This window comes from Heloderma suspectum, chromosome 2 (genome assembly GCF_057233095.1).
Source record: "Heloderma suspectum isolate Gila_16-S chromosome 2, 16-S_ref, whole genome shotgun sequence".
NCBI lineage: Eukaryota > Metazoa > Chordata > Lepidosauria > Squamata > Helodermatidae > Heloderma > Heloderma suspectum.
Window position 1 is genome coordinate 268,453,548 of NC_139459.1, and position 9,161 is coordinate 268,462,708.

At 45.5% G+C, this 9,161-nt stretch overlaps 1 long non-coding RNA gene across 1 annotated transcript; it reads left to right on the top strand.

The window, feature by feature from the left end:
• Positions 1-5,248: 5,248 nt before the first annotated feature.
• On the top strand, positions 5,249-9,161 carry LOC146354546 (uncharacterized). The gene is made up of 3 exons (XR_014787428.1): positions 5,249-5,396; positions 5,628-5,846; positions 7,862-9,161. It is a non-coding gene; the product is annotated as an uncharacterized LOC146354546 (long non-coding RNA).

Below are 9,161 nucleotides of genomic sequence, written 5' to 3' on the forward strand. Positions count from 1 at the left end.
TGAAGATTTGTAAGAACCCAAGATTCACCCTGCTGGATCAGACCAAAGCCCTATCACATGGTGGTGAACCAGATGCCTGTGGGAAGCCCACAAATAGGACAGGAGGGCAATAACCCCCTCCCACTAGTATTCCCCAGCCTCTGATGGCAGAAAGCCTCCAATGGCACTACGCACACTGCAGGAGTGGGCAACTGGTGGCCCTCCAGGTGTTTTGGCCTACAACTCCAGGTTTGTAGGAGGGCCAGTGCCAGACTCCAGTGGGCCCTCGGCATAGTGCTGCCAATGGGTCCCCGCCACCATCGCCTTCTGAAGGCCCTCATCTACCAAGGCCACGGCCCCCCACCTGCCAGCCAGCCAGCCAGCCCTCCACCGCCCACCCGGGGCCAGCGCCAGACTCCGGGGGAATGCTTGCCTGCACATGTTCTGCTTTCTTCATCCACGTGGAGCAGGCCCTGACTGAGGGAGTGGGCATCTGTGACGGCAAACTGAAAATGGGGGCAAGCTACTGCTGCATGGGAGTTTTCCCTTCACATTTGTCGACAATCTTTGGATTGTGGGACGTGGGATTTCCAGTTGCAGCTAGGAATGCAGCTATAGTTGCAGAATGCGAGCTGTATGGATGCTTCCCGACGGACAGCTCCTAGCGCTAGCAATCAGAAGGCGTTGTGCTGCTCTTCCATCCTTTTCTACTTAGCGGATTTTGTGCTTTAAGGAAAAAGAAGGAAGAAGTGGTAAGAAAACATGAGAGGGTCACAAGTAGAAGACCTCTTCATCCACCCCCCACCCCTGTAAACATCCGTGAATGAGGCAGGCTCCGTAAAAGCCTCACCTGGAAGCAACCTATATTACTAGCAAGTATGTGCTCACAGGGGAGATTTCTCTGTAATTGGAACACTATGCAATGGAATGAAGATGTCAAATGGGGGCAAATATGCCTCTGCCATTAGGGTACCCTGTATAGAGTTCAGTGTGCCTTTCCTCTGGAGACGGGTGAGTTGGGGGCACTGCACTGCAGTGGTTCCGCTCCTACTTGGATGGCCGATTCCAGAAGGTGGTGCTGGGGGACTATTGCTCTGTGCCATGGCAATTGTGCCATGGGGTTCCACAGGGCTCTGTTTTATCCCCCATGCTATTTAACATCTACATGAAACTGCTGGGGGAGGTTATCCGGAGGTGTGGGCTGAGGTGCCATCAATATGCGGATGACACCCAGCTCTACCTCTCTTTCTCATCAAACCCAGGTGAGGCAGTGGCTGTTCTGAATCAGGGCCTGGGCACGGTAATGGACTGGATGAGGGCCAATAAACTGAAACTCAATCCAGACAAGACGGAGGTACTGTTAGTGGGTGGTTCGTCTGCCCAGCTAGGTGATATTCAACCTGTTCTGGAGGGGGTTGCACTCCCCCTAAAGGATCAGGTTCGTAGTTTGGGGGTGCTCTTGGATCCAGAACTGCCACTTGAGGGAGGAACAGGTGAACTCAGTGGCACGGAGCACTTTTTATCAGCTTAGGCTGGTATACCAACTACACCCTTATCTGGACAGAGATAGCCTAGCTACAGTTATCCATGCTCTGATATCTTCTTGTCTGGATTACTGCAATGTGTTATATGTGGGGCTGCCTTTGAAAACAGTCCGGAAACTTCAGCTGGTCCAAAATAGGGCAGCAAGATTGTTAACAGGGACTGGCCTGCGAGTTCATATTACGCCAGTACTTTTTCAGCTGCACTGGCTGCCGGTCCATTTCCGGGCCCGATTCAAAGTGATGGTATTAACATTTAAAGCCCTTAATGGCTTGGGGCCAGGTTATCTGAAGGATCGCCTCCTCCCATATGTGCCTGCCCGGACCTTAAGATCATCCTCAGCGGCCCTTCTCCATGAGTCCCTGCCAAAGGAAGTGAGGCGGGTGTCTACTAGGAGGAGGGCTTTTTCTGCTGCGGCACCCCGGCTCTGGAATGAGCTCCCTAGTGAGGTTCGCCTGGCACCTATATTGTATTCCTTTCGGCATCAGGTGAAGACCTTTTTATTTTCCCAGGCATTTTAGCTTTCTAAACTTTTAGCTTTGCTGTTTTAAATCTGTATTTTAAACTCCTGCACTGCTGCTAGGTTTGATAGTGGTTGTATTGTTATATTGTGGTTTTAATGTTCTATATATTTTAAATTGTTTTATTGTGTGCTGTTCGGTTTTAATTTTTGTGAACCACCCAGAGAGCTTCGGGTATTGGGCGGCTTTATAGAAATGAAATGTATAAATAAATAAATAAATAAATATCCTCCAGGGATACAGTAACTGTAACGTTCTTCCTGCCATACAATTGACTTGGACAAATGATCAGTTTGGATTTTCTTTGGACTGACAGCACCTGACAGAATAGCTCTAATGGGCCAGAAAGTAGGAGCACTTTGGGAGGTCCTACCTGCCTGTCTCTTGAGGCTGCATCTAAGACTGCCTCACTAAACAAAAAGAAGCCCTTTCTAGTTTTCATGCTTGTTTTCCAGTGTGTTGGTACCCCCACAAGACAGGCTTACATGCCACACTTAGTACTTTCGTTCTCATACTTACCTTTCTTTCCATTCTGTTCCTCTTTTCTACATCCGTTTTGTCTTTTTTGTTTGAGTTGCAATTTACCTGTCATCTGCCATTACTTTCTGTTAACAAATACATGATGTGTACACATAGAACTGATATTATCATATATAATGGCGTGGTTAAGAACATAGGAAGCTGCCTTGAACTGAGTCAAACCTCTGGGTCCATCTACTTCAGAATTGTCTCCGCTGAATGGCAGCGACTTCTAGGGTCTCGGACAGAAGCTGTTCCCATCCCAGCCCTACCTAGAAATGGCAGGGATTGAACCTGGGACTTCCTGTATGAAAAAAACAAGTGCTACCATAACAGCATCTTAATTAAAAGCAATGTTTGACTGAAAAGCACTAACAGTATCCCACAGGACAGTATATTGCAATGTAGGCTCAAAGTTACAGGGGAATAAGTGACACTGACTAAGTCTAGCTTTCTCATCATACAGAATAAATAAGGGCACTTCTTCTGATGGCTTTGTTGCTGCCCCCTTGAGTTTCTATAAAGTGATGCATTCATCCTAACAGATGCATTTTTCACCACTGATGTAGCAGGTAAGGTTTTCTGTAAGCTTAGCAGAGGCAGAGCATGCAAAACTTTCAGAATCCACTTTTTGAGCAAGTGCGCCTTCATCACAGTAATCCTGTTTGTAGTGTTTTACTGCCATCTTGTGGCCATCTTTGACAAAATAGGGACATGTTTGCCATATTTTCATTCATTTACAACAGTCATATACTGCTCCAAACCTCAAACAGATTCCAGAATGGTGAACAATAAAAGATAAAAACGTAAAAGAATAAAACACCATATTAAAATTGTGTTATTTTAAAAAAACAGGATGCCAGTCAAAACTATGGATGGCCAGTTAAGGAAAGCTTCCTGAAATAAAGATATTTTCAGGAGGCATTGAAAACAACAATGTTGGTGTCTACCTGACCTCCAGATGCAGGGAGCTCCACAAAAAGGGGGCCACCACACTGAAGGCTCTTCTCCAGGTCCCATTATTTACATTGTTTCCTTCTATACATGTGTGTGCGTGTGCGCACGCATGTGACATTATTGAACACAACAAATCATACCTCTCTCTCTCTCTCTCTCTCTCTCTCTCTCTGAATGGGTAGATAGATAAATAGATTTGAAATTTCACAATAAAAATGAATTTAAAAAATAAGCCAAGGTTTTGGGGCCCTGGCCCAGTTTGAATGTAATGATAAGACAGAGTTCTAGGGAAACACTTGTTGATTGTTACATCCAAAAGAGGCCATTCTGTACCCAGGGAGAGCAGTGGACTTCCTCCCAAGCACCAGGAACTATTTGAAGAGTCCGTAAGCCTCTTTGCAGAGGACAGCCTGTGTTTTGCCTTTCACAAGTCCCACCTGAATTCTTGCCTTCGGAACTCCATGGCCACAGACAAAACACAGTTTAAGGTGAGAAATGAGACCAACATCCCCACTTGTAGTTGTCCAGGCATTTCCAACCAAGCTTGGCCTAAACTTTGGAGATTGTGTTCTTAGAGCCACTCTCTCTCACAAGCAAGCAATGTCAGGGCCTATCGTGACACCAGGTTTTCTGGCAGTATTGGAGCAAAAAAGGTTTTTATTACTCAGAGGTTCAGGTCACTGGATACAGGAGGATTCATATCTGGGAAATATGAACCTCCTAGAGAGCTTTGGCTGTTGGGCAGTATAGAAATGAAATGAATAGATAGATAGATAGATAGATAGATAGATAGGCAGACAAATAAATAAAATGTCCAACCTGCCCCAACCCCCCAAAATGAGGACTTTGTGTGCTCAGAAGCCATGGAATGTTGAATATTTGTTGGGGAAAAAAAAAAAAAGGAAGGAGATGAGGACACATTGCAACGTTTTATTGCTGGTTCCAATGTGTAAGCCATTAATACTTTTCAGATATATGGTCTGTTCATTGTGCAGAGAGCCTGATGAGTTTTATCAACTTTATCTTGTCTGTCCCCAAACCAGCTCTGTGGAATTGGCTTGAATGGATCTTATGGGGCAAACAAGGCAGAGAGATAGTTGCTCGTAGTAAGTCCATGGCTGTGCAGGAACTTTGCGTGGCAGTGATCCCACTCCCCCTCTCCACGTTTTGATTATCTCCATATTTGTCTAAATGGCACAGGGCTTCTTCTGTGTTCTTGCTCTTAAAGTGAAGAAAGAGCAGCCTATGATAAGATATGTTTTTCTTGCTACTGTTTTTGATTTTTTTTTTTTAATGTGGGGAAATACAGGAAAGGTGTGACAATAATAACGTGCTGCAAATTGTTGTTGTTATTACATTTATAAACTACTCTTCATCCACAGGATCCCAGGGCAGTGTCCTTCTCCTGAGTGCAGATGTTTTGGCCTACCACTCCTATCAGCACAGTCAGTGGTCAGGGAAGTTCTAGGCCCAGACATCTGGAGGGCTACAAGTTGCCCACCCCTGCCTTAACTGTAGTATCTGAACTCTTTGGGTTTCTGGTTTCGGAAGCGGGCAGCCTGAGACATCCTTGAATGAATGCTCCGCCAGAGGGAGTGCTCTCGCTTTCCCCAGAGTTGCTGCTGGGCTGGCTGGCTTGTTCCAGATTTGGAAGCGGCAGGCTGACTCAGGAGAAGGAAAGGGGGAAGGAGGGTGGGGGCACAGAGGCCTGGAAATGTTTCCCTTGAAGCAGGGGGTGGAGCGAGGGAAAGCGCTGCTTGTCTGGGAGACTCTTGTGAGCTTGGCTGGAGAGATGCGAACCGCTCAATTGGATGGAATGCAGCCCTTGTTTTGACTGCTGATGTAGATAGGGAGCTGTAGGCTGTGAGGGAGCGACTGGTGAGCAGGTCACACCATGGCTCTTTTCTGTTGTCTTTCCTCCCCTGCCCCTCTAAATACATTTTCCGTTGTCTTTCCTCCCCGCTGCCCTCTAATTACAGTTGCCCTTAGTAGTGGCAGCAGGGTGGATGTGGGGAAAGAACATTCAAGGGAGACGTATCCACCTCCTCCACTTTGGTTTCTTCAGTCTCTATATAATGCTCCTCAACATTCGTGCCATTTTTTTTTCAGACCCAAGGAAATCCATGTTGTTGCAGCATTCGAATTAGGGAGCCCCCAGATTGACAAGCCAGCTCCAGGGAGTGGCAGGGTTGGGCATTTGCCAGGGCCTCGAGAACAGCAGAGGGCCCACCACCCTAAGAATGCGAGCATTTCCACTTTGCACACAGAGTATCCAAGAAGATCGGATGCACCCTAAGGCAATTCTCAGCCCAGCCCAGCCTCTTCCAGGTTAGGGTGCCGTTGCTACTAGTATTATACTTAAAAGTACAGAGTTCAAGACTCATTTACTGCATTATTGTCTGTCAAGGAATGTTTGCCTTTAAGTTTGCCTATTCTAAGGAACTCTGTAACGGAACCCCTTTATTTCTTTTGTTTCAAAACATAAGGCTCAAAGTGATTTACAAGCGAAAATGAGGGATGATGCAACAACAACAAATTCTCAGTGGCTTTCTTCACACGGAGCTTTTATCCTGTGATTGAGATTGCTTCTTCACGGAAGTTTGCGGGCTCTTTACGTGGCGCCGTGATCATCCAAGGTGTCCCCTGCACTAAGGGCATCTCTACCCCAGCCTAAAATCCTGCATTTAAAACGGGGCTTTCTGCTTCTGTTTGAAATGCAGGATCACAAGGACTCCCTTTTTCACCCGCTCCCCTTCCCCCCTCCTTTTCCCCGTATCTGAGTCTTCCATTATCTTTCATTGGTCTTGCTCCTCTTCTTGCCACTGTTCCTCTTTTCACGGAGGGAACTCAAGCAGAACACAACGGGGTAAATTGATAGCTCATTATCTGCAATCTATTATAAAACGGAACAAAGGGCATTTAGTGCAGGAGGCGCCTTGGAGGGTCACGGCATCATGTAAAGAGCCCACAAACGTCCGTGAAGGAGCAATCTCTATCCCAGGATAAAAGCTCTGTGTGAAGAAAGCCTAAATGCCCTTTGTGCATGTGTGTGCGTATGTGTTTACGAATCACATTAGTGCATTAGAGAGCCCATGTGGTGCAGTGGCTAGAGTGTTGGACTGGGGTCGGGAGATCTGGGTTCTAGTCCCCACTCAGGCATGGAAGCTCACTGGGTGACTTTGGGCCAATCATAGACTCTCAGCTCAACCTACCTCACAGGTTTGTTGTTGTGAGGATAAAATGGAGACGGGGAAGATTAGGTACGTCACTTTGGGTCCCTTAAGGAGGAAAAAAGGCAGGATATAAATGTAATTAATTAATTCATTCATTCATTAATATGTGTTTATGAATCAAATTAATTCCTAAATTAATACTGAAACAATATGTAATTTCAAGAATCAAATTAAGTTTCCTTGTTGTGGACCTGTACTGCCTATATCTTAAGACCACTCAATTGCAGAAAAGATTTGGGTTGCTTGTAAGAACAGAAAAGAAAGGCATGCCAGTGTCTCAGTCCTGCCAGGGAACATGGTTTAATTTTACTGGGTTGGATTCAGATTTAATAATCCCTGGAGTAGACCCACTGAAATCAATGAGACCAGCTCACCATGGCTAATGTAAGGCCCATTGATTTCAATGTGTCTGCTCTAAATATGACTAAATCTGGATCCAACTCTGTGTGTTCAGTTAATCACAATGATACCAACCTTCTCAGCTAAACTCGTTAGCCTCAGAATTATAAACATAGCAGGAATGACTGCTGTTGATAACTCCCAAATAAGCAAACTATGTTGCCTTGGGCCTGTCTCCCACCAGCACCCTGCATGTGCTCGCCCCACTCAGCCCAGTAGCATTATGGCGAATGAACTGCAGGACGATAATGAAACGTATCTCCAGCTGAAGAATATCACTTATGACTCAACTCTGATGCTGATCTCATTCTGGGGCTCACATAGGAGAATCCAAGTTCTGCAGATGTGGATAACTTAAGGCCAAAACAGACATGACTTGTGCATAGTAGCTATGTCTTCTTTTCACTTTTACTCTAGTGGATCTGGATCTTAGAAGCCCTCCATCCACCATGCTAGGGTCCCTATCGGGGCGCCGGGGGGGGGGGGCTTATCTACTCTAGAGTAAAAATGAAAACGACATTGTTGCAAGACCCACTTTTAAAGTAACGACTGTTTTGGCCCCTAATGGGAACACATATTGTTATAGCTACAAGCAGGGCAAGCGAGGAAACACCATCCTACAATGATGTTGTTCAGCCATAACCCTTTTATAGAATTATATCTATTGGCTTGAATCCAGACTGTTTCTCTGACTCTCCCTTTCTTCTGCAGGCCCCTGAAAGCTGTTCCAGAATGCTCTGGAACAGCATGAGAAGTGGCGCTGGGGGCTGAAGGGGGAATCGGTAAACATTGCCTGCCTCTCCTTCCTCCAGTGGGAATCTCCACTGAATCTCCATCCCTTTCATGAAGATTTGCGGAAGGGACACTCTGGATCCAGCCTGTTGTTGCTGTTATTTGCCTGGTATTAGGCATATGGTATTCCACTAACATAGCATGTGCTATAATAGCTGCTACATTTGGGGGCTTTTCTACACAAGGCATTTATCATATGCTTGTCATTCCCTCCTCACGGTTGTTTATGGGTTCTTTAAACCACATCGTGACCCTCCAGTTTCGCTTCTGTGTTTAAGTGGCACTTGTTGTGAGTTTTTTTAGAGGAGGGAAAATGCAGCATTTAATTCTTAAAGCGAAAGAAAGAGCAGGGGAAATGTATTGGCTTTTCTACACAAGGCTGTTAATCCGTTGTGTCTACTTTCAGTTTTGTCGCAGAATTGAGATGTGAGCTCTACACAAAGAGCTTTTCTTTTCCTGGTTTTCTGCTACATAACCTCTAGGTGGCTCTGTGCTATAGTGGAATAATGCAATTACACAAGTAGGAAAATAGCTTTTCTTTCATTTTCAGAAATAATATTCCATTTTCCCACTCTAAAAAAACTCAGGAAAGTGCTCTTAAAAAACAGAAGCAAAACCGGAGTATCACAACATCATCTAAAGAACCCATAAACAACAAAGAGTAAGGAATGACGAACACACAATACATGCCTTGTGTAGAAAAACTCTATATCTGCCTGGTATAGAACTTTACTTCTTTTGTACATCCACTATGTTCTGTCCACACGGTAGGAGTGGCATAGTGGATGGGCGGTGTCTGTTCCCCACACCATATATAAATTAAAAAATACACAACTGCAGAGAAAAACTGCACATAAATTTTCCTGAGCCTGAAAATGCGTATGAATTTTCATATGGATCTAATTTTGTTCTTTCTTTTCCTAATTGAAGCAAGAACTCAATGGAACAAAGTTGTGCTTGATAAAACATGAACATTACAGAACAAGAAAGAGATTCATCCATCCCCATCGGGGAGTGCAGCTGCTCTTGCAGGGCTCCACACACCCCATGTTGCTGCCGCCACTGCCACCATGGCTTCCCTTCAAAGTGCTCTTTGGTCAGACCTCTTGTCCTCTCCTCTGCTAGGGTAGGGGGGATTACAACTGAGGCAGCAGCAGCGGTGGAGCGAGAAAACTACTGGGGTGGGGGGGAAGGGTGAGAGAAGCCAGCTTTCTGGATT